Here is a 17,366-nt window from a genome sequence, read left to right as displayed (position 1 = left end):
CAAGGTTATAAACTTTTAATAAAAGCAAATACTATTAAAATGTCCTTCGAATTTGGAAGTACTATTGCTATCTTGCTTATTTTTAGGTGTAGCAAAAACATTAAAGGTGAGTTCTATGAGGTTACTGCTGGAGGATCTCTTCAACGGTGCAGCAAGGATCCACAAACTTCACTATTTACAGAGAAGTGCAAGTTTTTTCCAAACAAAAATCAAAACACAAACAGCTCTTTAATGTTCCTGCCAAGTGTGGATTCTGTAAGTACTTGTTTACATGTTTCCAAACATTCCACAAATTTATTTTAGTGACTAGTAAATTCATTTATCATTTGGACCAAAGCGGTCTCAGACTGTTTTATTTTATATGCAATGTAATTTAGATGTTAAGTTGCACAATTAATATCTACATCAATTTATTTATTTATTTATTTTTTTTTAACAGCTGCTTGACAAGTCACATTTGCAAAATATAAAGTTTGAATTGTTCATTTTAATCTGTTAGACCTTACTTTGAGATTAACAGTTCAGTGCTTTGAGGATACAATTAAATATAAGGACGTTTTTGTTAACCCTCCCAGTTCGGGTCTCACAGAGCTATAATCTGTCCATGAGTGTTTGGTGACATGTCTGCAGTTAAGCAGGAAATTATGTTTTCAGGTAAACACATTTTATCGTGAACATGATCACAATTATGAAGCCCCAAACATGCAAAATGAAAAATGTGGCAAAGCAACATGGACTGTAATATTTGAGGATTCTGTGGATAAAGACGCACTTCGCTCTCTAACACCACAACCATCCCCTCCACAATCAACTTTCAAAGTTGCGCAGCGAATGCAACGGGCTGTTTGCCTCATCCTTTGCCTCATCCTGTCTCAGGAAGCATGGGAGTACGCAATAACAGACATTGACTTCATCTGAACGCAAATCAATATTAAATATATAATTGCAATAAATAATTCAGAAACCAGAGGAAGTTGTCTTTTTTTCATTCATTTTCTAGGGTCCTAGAATTCTACAACAGCGACAAGCTGCCACGCATTTCCTGCGGAACATTATTGAGGATCAAGCTAGAGTTGGAATTGTAACCTTTAGTACTTATGCTTCTATGCTTCTTATGCGAGTCCCTTGATTACTATTGACAGTGACGCCACAAGAGAGAATCTGATCAAATTGTTGCCAAAAATAGCAGATGGATGGACAAACATGTGCTTGGGCCTTAGTCGAGGCTTAGAGGTGCCACATTAATTGTGCTACTATGCATCTTGCATGTTTGCAAAGTATGAAGTATATAGAGCTTGTTCTATGCCAGTGATCCTTTTTTTCTTCAAATCCATCAGGTACTTCAAAAGGACAGGGATGTATCAGGACAACTAATTTTTCTGACAGATGGTATGGCGACGGACAACATTGCTGGTTGTGCTCCATCCGCAATACAAAGCGGAGCTATTACAAGCACAGTAGCTTTTGGTGACAGTGCAGATCCTGTACTGAAGGAAATGGCGGACAATACTGGTAAGTGATATCAGATGATTAATAACTTACTGCATCTGTCCCAGTGTATATCATATACAGTCATGACCAAAAAATATCAGCACCCTTGCAATTCTGTCAGAAAATGCAACACTTCTCTTAGAAAATTGTTCCAATTGCAAATGTTTTGGTATTCACGTGCTTATTGTTTTTGTTTCCACTGCAACAACACCAAAAAAACAGATGAAAAGTCAAACTTAATAAAATTTCACACAGAACTCAAAAAATAGACTGAGCAAAATTATTGGCACCTTGTCAAAATTGTAAGAAATAATTGCTTTTGAAGCATGTGATGCTCCTGTAGTTTGTATTTAGACACACCTGTGGCATCTAACAGGTGTGGACAATATAATAAGCACACTTGCAACCAGTTAAAATGGTAAAAAGTTGAGTCAACCTTTGTGTTGTGTCACACTGAGCATGGAGAAAAGAAAGAAGTGTGAAGAGTTGTCTGTGGATTTGAGAGAAAAAAATATGGAAAAACATGGACAATCTCAAGGCTACAAGTCCATCTCCCAAGACCTTAATGTTCCTGTGTCCACTGTGTGCAATATCATCAAGAGGTTTACAGCCCAGGCACTGTAGCTTAATAAATATAATTGTAAGGCTTTCCAGCAGGTGTCACTATTGTTTTGCATATGTGTATTATAAAAGATAGATGTCATTATGTTCCAGTGCATTCGTAGAAATAAATGTGTATATTTACCATCTTAATTTTAATGCAGGTACATTTATGTTATATTTCATATATGTTTTAATTCTACTAGCTTGCAGATATGTTTAGTGTCGTTCCTAGCAGCTAGAGTACGTATGTTTACGCGTCAGCGCCGTTTTTTTCTCCTCTCTCTCAGTCTGTTGTTAATCAGGGCTGGTACGCTTGCCGGTTTATAACCTAACAACTGTTTAGTTAAGCGAAGGAAAACGTCACATGGCTAACTGATGAACTAGTGTAGCGTTAATATTCAGGCTGCCTAGTTTGTTGATGGAACCCGTGTATGTGTACGCAAATAAAAGATCAAAAAGTGGCTTGAGTTGTATCCGCCGTGCTTGCCCTGAAACCCTTCCAGTGGGAAGTTTATTGAGGTACAGCAGGTAACTTAATAAAAAACTGGACAGTTATAAACCGTTGTCGGAGCCGTGTTAGAAAACTCATGGACGCCGAGCGGAGGATAAGCAATCGTTGATGACCGACGTCGGGATCGGAGACCCATATTCTGAAAAGGAAGCGGCCGTTAACACCACTGCAACGGAGGAGCCGAAGTCAAAAGCTAACGGGGCTGTTGAAGGACTAAACAACTGATACAATCGTGAGTAAAACGGTGCGGATAATAATAGCTGCGGGGCTAAAAACGAAGCTATCAACCGCGACAGTTGAACGAATCTTTGAGTCGATTCTTCTGAACGAATCTTTTGCTAAAAAAGTGATTCTAGTGAACGAATCTTTTTGCTAAAAAAGTTATTCTGATCACCGGGGACAAAATGGCAGATGACACACCAGATCTGGAGAGTTTAAAGCGGAAACGCTCAAACGCGCAACGAACCTTTACAACTAGGATAAACCGCCTTGAAGTTAGTGCTGGCCGTTTACGTCAAGTTGAGCTGTCAGAAGAGTTGGCAAAATTGAGGGACGATTATAACAAGCTCCTTGATGCCAATAATGAGTATGTTGATGCACGAAGCCAGACAGACTCTACAGGTGACAACAGTGAGTCGCTGGATGCTATAGCGAAAAGAGAGGCCAGCGAGCAAAAATTCCTTGAAACTGAGGAGAAAATCATGGAATTGCTGTGGTCTAAGTATGCAGGACCAGACATAGACACTCTAGTGGCACAGTTCAAGTCTGCTTTTGATCGAGCTGAGGCGCTCGGCACAAGTAAAGTGCCATGGACACAGCAAAGGGTCGAAAGTAGTAAACTAGATAGGAAACTCCATGAACTCAAGGAGGCTGTGTATACTTGGAGAGATAATCGGCCACTTGGAAGAGACAAATGGATGCTCTTTTTATCATTGAGAGAGGATAAGGAGCAACTGATAGACGAGTGGGCATACAGACATGAGGATGAGGTTATGAGGGAGAACAGTGGAGAAATAAAAGGAAATGGTGAGGACGCAGAGGGCGAAGATGAGAAAGGCGTTGACCCAGTCAGTGGGCATGTCATAACAGGGATCGACAGCCTTACAGATGCAGGTAATATCACCTTTACCCAACCAACAACCCTTGCTATCGCTACTCCACCTGTTAACGGGCAACCTGCCGTTATTAACCTGCCCATTGAGGGGCACTGAGAACTGTAGATGCTACGAGCTCTCCTTCGTTCATGTCCGCAGACAGTGCAAGCATTTCTACCTGTGTTGCTCGAGGTTCTACAGTCACTAGTCATTCTCAGAGCAGGCATGTAGCAGGCACCGCGCACAATGCCCCCCAACAAACGTTACAGCCCATTCTGCAGTCAATAAAGTCCGATAGTGGACTTGGAGTCAGTTTTACCTTACCTTCAACTCCTGCCAGCATACCACGAATGTTGAACGATCGTGCTACTTCGCCAGTCGATCCCAGAATGGAACAAAGTAGTAGTGTGCCGTATAGTGGCTCTGGTTTGTATGCCAGTGGGGAAACCAGCCCTTAGTGGGCCCAACCAGGAATAAGGCTCACACCTATAAGCTTACCTAAATTCTCCGGGGACAGGAGGGGTTATTGGCGTTGGAAGGCTGAATGGGAAAGTATCCAGGCACAAGCGGAACCTACGGGGTCAAGGGAATGCAAGAAACTTCACTTACTAGACAGTATAAGTGAGTCTGTAAAAAGTGACCTCAGGCTGTTGCACTGCAGAGATGCAAACGATATCTTCAGGGAACTGGAAGACCGTTATGGCGACAAAGCACAAACGGCCGAAGAGATTGTGTTGGAATTACAGTTACGGCCTGCTGTAAAGAACCATCAGCCACGAGAAACGTTAGAGTTGATCCTTGCAGTGGAGAGGGCAGTATTAGATCTCACAGATTTGGGGTGTGAAGACGCTGTGAGGAATCAATTAGTGATTCGGTCCTTGGAGGGTAAGCTCCCCGATGTTATGAAAAGAGAGTGGCTCATGTGTGTGAGAAACCCCGTGAATGACGTCCATCCTGGACACCGTTTCGACAGGTTTTTGATGTTCCTGGGAGACCAAAAGTCGTTGCTCGTGAGGCTGGAGCAGTTACTACCCAGTAAACAATGGCTTGCTAATGCTCCTGAGAGATCAAGCCACTGGGAGAAACCAGGTGACAGATGGAGAGAGAAGAAGTCATTCACTAAGACTTCAGCAAGTGAAATTAAAAGGGATTCCAAGCAATTACCCTGTGCCATGTGTGGTGATGGAGATCACGGAGGCAAACTGTTTCGTTGTAAAATTTTCAGAAAGGCTAGTCTGTCGGAGAAGAAATCTTAAGTGAAAAAGGTAAAAGCATGTGTGAAGTGCCTGGATGTTCACGGAGTCGAGGATGACTGTACTTCAAAGTTTCTCTGTTGAAAGGAAGAGTGTAAGAAAGGCGACACCCCAGCAGACCACCACTATTTCCTTTGCCATAGGGTATCAGCAAAGAAGGACACCGCTAGGAGGGAAAACAAAGTAGAGGAAAAGAAGGGAACTCAAGGCCCAACAGAGGAGCAAGAAGCTGTGTTCGCTGGGTTGGGACTGACTCCCCACCAGTTGGAGGCTGTCCGTAGTGCTTGTACTAACAAGGCAACATCAACCGTGTGCTCTAGGAAGAGTCTAATAGAACGGAGTGGCTTAAAGGAACACCCAGTCCTAATGATGATTGTACCTGTTACGACAAAGAGAGGAGACTGCCTTGGAGCTTTGGTCGATCTTGCTTCTGATATGAATTACATTACACACCAGGCTGTGGAAAGGCTCAGTGAACCGATCTCTCTTGTTGTGTATGGTGTCAGTACGATGAAGGTGAAAGTTGATACAAGGAGGTATCTCATGAAAATAAAAGTGTGGACCTCCCGTGGTACCCTGAGACTCCATGAGATGATTTGTTATGGGATGGAGGGCATCGCCAGAGTGGATAAAGTGGTTAAATCGGAGCGGCTAGAGCAGTTTTTCCCTGATGTAAAGCCAGGAGAACTGGCCCGCCCAAAAAGGATCGATTTATTAATCAGCACTCATGAAGGCCGATTAGCTCCGCAAAGACTGCAAAGAGTCGGTGATCTAGTGTTGTGGGATGGCCCTCTAGGCAAGATTGTGAGTGGTGTGCACCCAGACCTCTTCGAAGAAGTGAAGGGCGGTCGAAGACGCACTTTGCTCGTTCAATGAAGACGGTAGCCGTCAAAGTTGAAGAACACTTTGTGGGAAGGCCAGGAGGCCATTTGGAGCAAGGAGGTAGAGTAGGGGTTCAGACAACAGCAGCGTGCAATAAAGAGATCCTTGAGTGGCTAAAATGGGACTGTATCGGTGCTGCCTGTGACCCAATCTGTGGAGGATGTCGCTGTGGGAAGTGCTCACCGGGAGGAAAGGAGATTTCCCTGGCTGAAGAGAAAGAACTAGAAGTAATAAAGGCAGGTTTAACCTTCAGAGAGAGAGTTGCTCACAGCAACCAACCCCACTGGGATGCGAAGTACCCTTGGAAGGAAGACCCAGTCTCTCTTCCTAACAACTGAAAGGCTGTGGAAGCAACATTCCTAAGGACTGAGAAGCGACTCATGAGAGACCCTCTGTGGAAAGAGGTTTACCTGAAACAAGTCCATGAGATGGTAGAGAGGGGAGCTGCTGTTAAGCTCACTAAGGATGTTATGGACAGTTGGAAAGGTGCTGTGTGGTGGGAAAGTCACTTAATCGCCCCAAACCCCCATTCGGCGACCACGCCTATACGACTTGTCTGGAATAGCAGCCAGGAGTTCGGAGGGGTTAGTATGAATAGCATTCTGCTCAAAGGCCCCAATGTTCTGAATCCCATTAGGGCGGTGCTCCTCAGATTCCGGGAAGGAGAACATGCAGCCATCGGAGACATTACCAAGATGTATAATTCGATCTGGTTGGAGGAACAAGAAGTCCATGTGCATCGATTCCTATGGAGAGACTCACCGGGGGATGAGATAGAGGATTATGCTGTTGTGAGAGTGAACATGGGGGACAAACCTGCGGGGTGTATTGCGCAGGTCGCTATGCGTGAGACTGCAAATTTACCACAGTTCTTTGAGATGAAAGAGGAAAGAAGGGTCATCAAGGAAGACTCCTATGTCGATGACCTCCTCACGTCCCACAATGACCCACACCGTCTAGACAAAATTCAAGATGGGGTGGAAAAAATACTGAAAGCGGGAGGCCTCTACCTCAAGCCTTGGGTTCGGTCTGGTCAGAGTGGGAGGAGGGACGGGGCAGAACCCATACCATTGACTCTGATGTGCCCAACCAGTTAAGGGAGGAGGACAACAAAGCCCTGGGGGTTGGTTATCTTGTGCAAGAGGATAAACTCTTTGTAATGGTCTCTATCAATTTCTCCAGTAGGAAGAAGAAGATGAGAACTGAAATTGACCTTACTGAGGAAGAAGTAGAAATAAAAACACCAATCCCACTAACTCGTCGTGTTTTACTGAGCCAAATTGCTGGATTGTATGACCCGATCGGTTTAGTGACTCCTGTGAAACAGAAAGGAGTAATCCTTGTGAGAAGAGCCTTCCAGGAGGCTGGCAAGCTTACTAAAGATACGTGGGATGAGCCTCTGTCTGACAAGCTCAGAGGAAAGGCAATTGAGCTGTTTAAGGAGTACGCTCGTTTGAGTAGCATTAAGTTCTACAGAAGTCTTACGCCTTCTGGTTGGAAGGGCAGACCCTTGGGGATCACGTTTTCTGACGGGAGCTGTGAGTCCTATGGTGCAGTGTTGTACTTGCGATGGGAGACGTCGGAGGGTGTGGTCACTCGGCTGGTGGAGTCAAAGGCTAAGTTAACTCCCCTCAACCAGAAAGGTGATGCAGTCAAGGCTGAGGTATGTGGAGCTGTCTTTGCCACAAGTCTGAAGGGGTACATGTTGAAACATGGACGATTGGACGTGGAAAAGTGGTATCATTTCATTGACAGTCAGACGGTGCTTGGGGCTATCCAGAGAGAGAGCTACGGGTTCCAGACATTCTTTGCGAACCGAATCGGGGAGATTCAGAAGGCTGGAACTGTAACCGATTGGTGGTGGATACCAGGCGAGGTTAACGTCGTTGATCTAGTTACGAGGGGGTGCTCTCCTGAACTGCTGGGAGAAAATTCTGTGTGGCAGGAAGGTCACAAGTTTTTGTCTAGTCCAGTCAAGGATTGGCCCATAAAGTCCGCTTCAGAAGTGGCAACTGATGCTAGAGAGGTAGTGAGTAAACTCCAGAAAAAGGCCTTTTCAGCTGTCCTTACCAGAGCTCAAGCCAAGAATTGGTTAAATCCTGACTCCCCTGGTAGTGAAGACCCAGTAGTCACAGACAGAATTAGTGAGGCTTCAGTATCGCCAGAAAATGGGACGAAATTGGCCTTAAATGAGGCTAAGGAGAAGGAGACCCTGTGGGGGGCCACGCTTATAGACCAAGTGGATTCAGCAAGGTGCAGTTCCCTTACTAAACTTTGTGGAATAGTTGGTTATGTCCGCAGAGCTATAAAGAAGTGGTTGGCCCATGTAGGCAGGGCCTCCAAGCCAGCAAAGTGGGAGGCAGCATTAACGGTAAGAGAACGTAAAGCTGCATTCCAAGACCTGTGCTTAGCCGCCCAGAATGGAGTTATGTTTCCAGTGACAACACTAAACAGACTCGTCGTTAGCAGAGATGAGGCTTCTGGGCTCCTAAGATGTCATGGTAGAGTCCAGGCTTTGACCCAGGAAGAGACTAGTGTGCCCTTGGTTCTCTACAAAGCATGGATCAGCACTCTTCTCACGAGAGAGGCCCATGAAGCTAACCACGAAGGGGTAGCTGGCACACTCCTCCGTGTTAGAACAAAAGCATGGGTGGTGAGGGGTTCAAGGATTGCCAGAAATGTTATTGATTCTTGCATACATTGCCGGAAAACCAAAGCGAGGATGTGCAAACAGGTGATGGGTGAACTTCCCCTTGAGCGGACTAACCCAGCCGCACCATTCGAGTTTACGACGTTGGACCTTTTCGGTCCCTGTGTTGTTAAGGATACTGTAAGACGAAGAACGAAGATGAAAATCTGGGGTGTGATGTTCAGTTGTATGGCCTCCAGAGCGGTACACGCTGACATTGTGGAAGATTTGTCGACGGAAGGGTTCCTGAAAGCATATCAGCGTTTCACGGCTCTTAGGGGTCACCCAAGAAAACTCTGGTCGGACCAAGGGACCAACTTTGTGGGCGCCAGACCAGCATTACAAGAACTTTATGAGTTCCTAAGTAATGTCGACAAGGATCATATCCAAAAGAAAGCGGTAGTTAAAGGCACTGACTGGACGTGGGTGTTTCACCCTGCGGACTCTCCCCATCGGAATGGTGCAGCTGAGGCAGCAGTTCGTGTACTCAAGAGGGTGTTAAGTAGTGTTGGCATAGGATGTAATTTGACAGCCCTGGAGTTCCAGACCCTTTTGTATCTGGCTGCTAATCTGTCAAATGAAAGACCTATCGGCGCCAGGGCTCAGGTACAAGATGAGGCCGTGGAAGTAATCACTCCCAACTCGCTTCTGCTCGGTCGAGCAGGACCCAAGGGGGACTCCCGGGGGTTTGAATACCTAACTTACCCTTTCGTGCGTCTGAGATCAATTCAGATTGAGGTTGATAAGTTCTGGAAGAGGTGGAGTCAGCTGGCAGGCCCGAACCTCTACATCCGCCAGAAGTGGCATGCACCTGCTAGGAATATTGCAGCAGGTGATCTGGTATGGTTAGCTGATCAAAACGCGCTGAGGGGCCAGTTCAAGCTAGGTCAAGTAGTGGAGGTGTGTCCTGACGCGAGGGGTGTAGTACGAGATGTGAGGGTGACAACATGTCGGAGTTGTCCAGTCACCGACGGACGGTCCAAAAGAAACCGAGGTGAAGAGAACTATCCCTCCACCACCCTCCACAGGGATGTTAGGAGGTTGGTGGTTCTGCTTCCAGTAGAGGAGCAATAAAGGAATCCCCACCAACCGTGTTTCGGTTGATAAGGAATCCCCACCATGGTGTGTTTCGGTGAAGGATTGAGACTTTCCCCGCCACCATCCTCTCCGAGGCTGGTGGTGTGTTTCGGTAAAGGTGATCGTAATGTCGGCAAGGATAACTCATGGTGAGGATCTCATAAATAGAAGTGACTTGTTTGGTTATGGTGGCCTCCTTGAAGCAGAAGATCAGTAGGCCAAGTGGGAGGTGTAAGGCTTTCCAGCAGATGTCACTATTGTTTTGCATATGTGTATTATAAAAGATAGATGTCATTATGTTCCAGGGCATTCGTAGAAATAAATGTATATATTTACCATCTTAATTTTAATGCAGGTACATTTATGTTATATTTCATATATGTTTTAATTCTACTAGCTTGCAGATATGTTTAGTGTCGTTCCTAGCAGCTAGAGTACGTCTGTTTACGCGTCAGCGCGTAAGCGCCGTTTTTTTCTCCTCTCTCTCAGTCTGTTGTTAATCAGGGCTGGTACGCTTGCCGGTTTATAACCTAACAACTGTTTAGTTAAGCGAAGGAAAACGTCACATGGCTAACTGATGAACTAGTGTAGCGTTAATATTCAGGCTGCCTAGTTTATTGATGGAACCCGTGTATGTGTACGCAAATAAAAGATCAAAAAGTGGCTTGAGTTGTATCCGCCGTGCTTGCCCTGAAACCCTTCCAGTGGGGAGTTTATTGAGGTACAGCAGGTAACTTAATAAAAAACTGGACAATAATAAATGCAAACTTAATGAAAAATGACAACAAAGGATTGTTCGAATGGTGGATAAAGAACCCTGATTAACTTCCAGACACAGGGTACAACAGTGGGCAGCTTGCACTATCCGTCTAAATGAAAAGCGACTTTATGGTAGGAGACCCAGGAATACACCACTGCATAAAAAAAGCAAGACTGAAGTTTGCCAAAATGTGATAAAACCACAATCCTTCTGGGAGAACATACTGTGGACAGATGAGACAAAAGCAGAGAAAGTAGTTTTTGGTAAAGGACATCATGGCACTGTTTACAGAAAAAGAAATGAGGCCTTCAAAGAAAAGAACACAGTCCATAAAGTCAAACATGGTGGAGGTTCAAAGATGTTTTGAGGTTGCTTTGCTGCTTCTGGCACCGGATGCCTTGACTGTGTGAACGGTATCATGAAATCTGATGATTGCCAAATAATTTTGTGGCGCAACGTAGTGGCCAGTGTCAGAAAGCTTCGTCTCCACCAGAGGTCATGGGTCCAGATCTGAATCCCACAGAACACCTGTGGAGAGATCTCAAAACAGCAGTTGGGAGAAGGCATCTTTTAAATCTCAATGACCTACAGTAGAGCAGTTTGCAAAAGAGTGGTCCAAAATTCCAGTAGAGAGGTGTAAGAGACTCATTCATGGTTACAGGAAGCGATTATTTTTTCCAAAGGGGCTGCTACCAAATATTAAGTTATGGGTGCCAATAATTTTGTCCAGTGCATTTTGTGGGTTCTGTGTGGAATTGTATCAGATTTGGCTTTTCTTCTCTGTTTTTTTTTTTTTTTTTTATGTTGTTCTAATGCAAAAAAAATAAATAAATAAAAAATGTATACCAAAACATTTGCAACTGCAACAATTTTTTGAGAGAAGAGTTGCATTGTCTGAAAGAACTGCAAGGGTGCTGATATTTTTGGCTATGACTGTATGAGAAGTGCCAGTTTATTTTTCAAAGCAAAACTGTTTTATGTTGAAAACAGGGGGAACATTTTTCAAAGCCAGTGACAACATGACTTCCAACCAATTAATGGATGCGTTTGCTCATCTTACATTATCAACTGGAGATTACACAAGTGAACCAGTTCAGGTTTGTCAAGTAATTAATCATTGCCAATGATACATTTATTACTCTTTCATCAAAAGTATTTTATAGTTTAATTGTTATCACTGCTTTAGCTAGAGAGTGTTGGAACAAGAACATCTGATTGGTTAAATGGGACAGTATCAGTGGATCAGACTGTTGGGAACAAAACCAGCTTTGTAATAATTTATGAAACAAGTTTTCCTAGCATTTACATACAGTCACCAAGTGGCTTAATCTACACTCAGACGAATATGAGTCATGATGTATCACTGAAAACAGTCACTTTGAACATTCCAGGAACTGCAGAGGTATGATGGCCTTTATCAATCATTGAATCATTTTTATGTTTATAGTTTATAGTTCTGACCATAAACTTGAAAAATGTATTATTGCTACTCAAAAGTCATCTGGGCCAAGAGATATAGATATGATATTAAAATATGTTCAACAACATAAGACTAAGAGGAAGTTTCTCACTTATAATTTAATTATTACTACACTTATAATAGACTTACAGAAAACCCTTATTGATCTGCCTTTACTATATTGTGTTTGGTAGACTGGGGACTGGAAGTACAGTATCCAAACTACAATACCTCAATCTTTCACTATAACAGTAACAAGTCATGCAGCACAAGTCAGTGTTCCCCCTATCACTGTCAAAACCCGCATGAACCAGCAGTTCAGTAATGGCACTAAACCCATGATAGTGTTTGCTGAAGTTAGTCAGAATTACAGGCCTGTAATAAATGCTGAAGTGTGGGCTACACTGGAACCAGAATCTGATCCTGAACAAACATTACAACTGCTGGACAATGGAACAGGTAAATTACCCATGATTCTTGTTCCAAGTGTGCACTCAACTTAAAATATAAATAAACAAACAGTACAGTACATTTTTCTAAGTTCTAAACGTTTCAATACCCGGTCTTAGGGCAAATCTGATTTACTTTTTTGATCCACTACAAATGTTGACTGTATATATATGGGAACTGTGGGAACTTTTTCACAGGATGCAAAATACATACCAATAAATACATATCACTGCAGTTTCCAGCAGAAATGAACACTAGAGGTTGTAAAACAGCAAATACTTGTAATCGTTTTCATACACAGTTATAATTGCAGCTCCATATGTTTCACGAAAAAAATTAACACTCTTTTAGCAAAGCTCACCCCAGTGCGGGCTCGGCAGAAGTGCGAATCGAGGGTGTCTAACACCTGCAAAGAGGGCACTCGCGAACACCTTTCTGAACACTAAAATGACGAATGGGGCACCCTACATCTCGTGGACTTAACGGACACACACACGTGGCAGTCATTGTACGTCCGTAAGACAGCAAGTGGATATGAAGTGTTTCATTTGGGACAGGGACAAATATGTCATGAAACGTACATGGCGGTACGTATTTTGCGTCTTGCAAAAACTTTCCCACAGGTATGTTTTCATCATGAGATAATTTTGGGAATTATTGAGTTTTTTCAGTTCAAAGTGTGGTTTGTATGCTGCTGTTCACAGGTATAAAGTGCATAAGACACAAAAGTCACATAATGCACAATCATTTTAATAACAATAAAAATGTACTACACATCTAATATAAACAAATTGCATTTATTTCATTCAATTTTCATTTATTGCAGCAGAAGTTTATCACTTACTTCTTTCAAATCTAACCATTTTTATTAATTGTAATTATATACACAGATACATTATGCATACGTGGTCATTTATATTATAATTATTCACTACTGTATTATATTCACTAATGTATATTATAATTATTCATTACTGTAAGTACATGCCATCACACCTCAAATTTTTGATGACTTTGAACAGTGTCCCAAATGAACACATTTTGTCAAATGAAGTGGACTAAAGCAGATATCCTGTGTTCAGTGAATAGGAAGTAGTAAACACTGCTTAGGCATCCTGTCATTTATAATGCAGCTTGTGAGCTTTTGTTCCTGAATAAATCAATGTTTTGAACAAATTGTTTGAGTGAACAATTAAGTTACTCACTAATAACGACACTTGTATCAACAACAGAAAGTGTTACTGAATTAATGCACAAACTGTTTGGAGAAAACAATTCAGACAGAATAAAGCAGATTCAAGTGGTTCTCAAACATTTTCTTAACCAATTCATGGAAATGTACTCAAGTGATTCCTCTAATTTCAGGTGAAGTGCAGCTGAACCCCCCAAAGCCTACAGTTTCTGATGAACCACTTGAAGTTGGAAGCTTCACCAGAACAGCCACCGGAGAGAGTTTTGTGGTGACTCTTTCAGGCCCTCCACCAAATTTCCCTCCTAACAGAATCACAGATCTGAGAGGTGAGATCCAGGAGGACACTGTGCTTCTCAGCTGGACAGCTCCTGGTGAGGACCTCGACGAAGGGACAGGTAACACATACAATTACTATACCAGTATTTAAAATACAAGATTCATTTCTTTAACATCCTTACTAATAAAACAGAAGTTGCTTTACAGTTAGACAATGGAACTTTAATTTTCTTGCATGGCCCGTTTCTTTTCCTTTAAGCTAAATCCTATGAGATCAGGTGGAGCTTTGACCTCGATATGCTTCGAGACAGCTTCAACAATGGTCATGCAGTCAACACAGCTGCTGTCTCACCTCAGAAGGCTGGATCAGTTGAACACCATCCATTCAATATCAGTTTCCCAATCCCAAATGGCACCACACTTTTCTTTGCAATTCAGTCAGAGGATGGACAAAATGAAAAATCTAAAACCTCCAACATTGCTCAAGCTTCAAAGATCCTCCCTGCCCTGAACCCAGGAATATCAAACCCAGGCAAGAATTTGACAGTTCTAGTTCTATATATATATATAAATTATGTACCACAAAGACATGTATGAAACTTCTATTATGATGATTTAAAACACATTTTGAACACTGTTTAGTTTATTGGTTTTTATAATAAAATAATTATAATAAATAAAACTGTCATATAACAAGCCATTTGTATTGATGGATTTTGTTGTTGTAGCTACATAAACATAAGGGTGAGACACTCTGATGTTTTACATTCATCAGCCACAGATCAGCAGCTCAACAATCAGCTTCATTATTTTTAATTCTTTAATGAAATGCACATGAGGATGAAAACATAGAACAGTCCATTGTTTGCATGTGTTTTAATTTGTTAGTGAATGGCAAGATAACTATTACAGTGCAACAGTGTTTGTCAAGATTATAAAATACTGCCTTGCTTCCTGAAAAGTTGACATAATACTTAATGTGTTTATTGTCTTGCCACCATCACAGGCTGAATGCATGTGTGTTATATAAGTTATAATACAGTAACTGAAAACAACTATAAAATGTAATGCTATCTGTTATTTTTCTTGGAACTGTCCTTGTCATTACTGCCATGACAAGGTTAAGAGGTTCTAAAATGAAGTGACAGTCACGCTGTATAACCAACATCCACATGAAAAAAAGAAATTTCCAAAAGAAATCAGTCATTGCATTTTAAAATAAACAAAAATATGCTCCTCAATACAAGCTCAACATGTAAAATTGGCATAATATTAAAGCCATTACACATTACATCCAATTGCCACTATGTTTTCAAAAGTGAATGCAGTAAATAAGTCCTGTCAGAATGAGAGTCTGAACAGCTGATAAAAAAACATCACAATACAGGCCCGTAGCCAGCCTAGTGGAAGGGGGGGGGTTCTTATTTTCCAAAAAGTGGGCCTTTTTCAGTTCCCACTCATTTTGTATTTAACTATGAGGTTCAAATACTTCATTTTGTTGACTATTCATGCACCAATTTGTGCTGTATTATCATGTGTGCTGGTATTTTAATAAGCATGATTTTTTGATTCACCAAAAATATTTACTACAATGTTGTCAAACTGCTTACCAAGATATCACCTTGTTCAGTATATATACACAAATACCTAAAGCAATAAGTAATTTAATTAAATGAATGACATTTTTAATGCAATAAAATCACAGATTCTTTGTACTGACACATATCCAAATGGTGGGTGGACGTGTGTCCCTCTAAGGGGATTTGGGGGCATGCCCCCCCAGGAGAAAATTTTACACATTTTAAAGTGAAATTCATTAATTTGGTGTACTTTAAGAACTCAAAAGTAAGAGCTCTAAACCATGTTCATTGTACAAACTGAACAAAAAAAAAAAAAAAAAAGAAATAGAATTAATATGGAAAAAGCTGTCTAATAATATGTTAAACTGATATCCTGATTTACAGCTCAGATAATGTTCATTATCAAAAACAGTAACATCTGTTAAAAAAAATATTTGGACAGGACAGATCAGGAAGGACAGGAAGTGATATGGGCGGCGGGATCGGGAAAGATCCCCGAGTCGGGTCTTGAACACGGGAAGCCCGGGGCACGCTGCCTACAAGGCCATCGGCGCCGACAACCACCTTGTTTTTGTGGGGACCTATGACAAATCTCGAATCAAATCATTAACTTTTGCCAAGTCAGTGAATGCATTTTAAAAACTATTTGTGCGAAGTGGATTGTCTATTGGTGAACTGTCAACATATTTATACTTTTACATTTAGCTGTTTAATCTGCTGTTAGTTTTAAGTCCGTATTCACAGACTATAGCCTGCCCTGCTATAATGAATGTGCGTCAAAGCGGTAAAAAAAAAAAAAAAAAAAAAAACACTAGCACCCACTTAACGTTAACTGTTGTCGTTACTTTGATGGACTTTGATGGATTCACTAGCGAACTTGAAGTGACTTACACTTTTCTTTGAAAAAAAGCTTTTTTTTGCTGCCGCCATCCTCACATGTATGTCACCCAACACACCTTCTTGCACAGGAAAAAAAATCCACTGCATTTGGCGCTGCTTGTATCTGAACGCAGCCATAAGGTGTGTTCGACTTAACGCAGCGCTGCGCAGCTCGATCAAATTCTGACTTGAAGCAGTGCATGCCGGTTAGAAATTTTGTCCGACTTGAGATGGCTCCGACGCCTCGTGACTGTCACGTGTGGCATCAAAGTACCGCGATAGCGATTCGAGAGCAGCCGGATGACTCAGCCGGCGCAGTTTCTCCAGAGCGTCTGCAGGAGCTCTGATGATCACATCACTGTTTCACGATTGGCCAGATTCACCGCATGACAACGATCACGTGTGTTTTGGGTTTATTCTAACATCCTCAAGACCGATAATGCTGACAAATCTGTGTTTTTAGAACAATAAAAGTGTTTTTACTGTAGTCGTAATGTTATATTGAGTCCGATTTATCATAAAACACTGATAAACGCATATATAACCCCACTTTATTAGTATGTTCTTATCTGCAATATCTTTAATGATGCGCTTTAAGGTGTATGCATGCATTAAAAACACACACAAAAAAGTAAGTGTATGGTAACTACTAGGCTATTTAAAATATATATCGCCCAGCCCTGGAATTATTGCAAACAGAATGTCAGGGTGCAGACAGTGTAACTGTTAGAGTGCAGTACATGAGGTTGATGTGCTGTGTGTGGTGTTACTGGTATGAGTTCAGTTCAGTCTGATTGCCCGTGGAAAGAACCTGTCTCGCAGTCTGCTGGTGTAGGCTCACACACCACCTAATGTAGATGTCCTGGAGGGACAAAACATGTATTAAATGTTGTAAATCAATAAACAATATATAGAATTTGAATTTAAAGTTGTTGCATTGGACTTACCATTGATTCTTGTTGGAGGTATGGGTCAAAAGAATCCCTCCACAACTCTTGTTGTTCAGTTGTGAAGTTTACTTTTAAGCGCATAACATCTGAGCTGTCACAGTAGAGCTGTCCACCAACGCAGTCTTCACAGCAGATACCTGATGGCCATTAAATTAATCTCTTCATCAACTGGCTTCACCCTCCTTCAAACAAACAGACAAAACAATAAGTCAACAGAGAA

At 42.0% G+C, this 17,366-nt stretch overlaps 1 pseudogene; it reads left to right on the top strand.

Moving 5' to 3' along the window:
- The first annotated feature begins 86 nt into the window (after window positions 1-86).
- Window positions 87-17,031, top strand: LOC127161108 (calcium-activated chloride channel regulator 4-like; annotated as a pseudogene).
- The last annotated feature ends 335 nt before the right edge of the window (window positions 17,032-17,366 follow it).

Source organism: Labeo rohita, unplaced genomic scaffold, assembly GCF_022985175.1.
Source record: "Labeo rohita strain BAU-BD-2019 unplaced genomic scaffold, IGBB_LRoh.1.0 scaffold_546, whole genome shotgun sequence".
Classification (NCBI taxonomy): Eukaryota; Metazoa; Chordata; class Actinopteri; order Cypriniformes; family Cyprinidae; genus Labeo; species Labeo rohita.
This window is presented reverse-complemented; position numbering and strand designations above follow the sequence as displayed.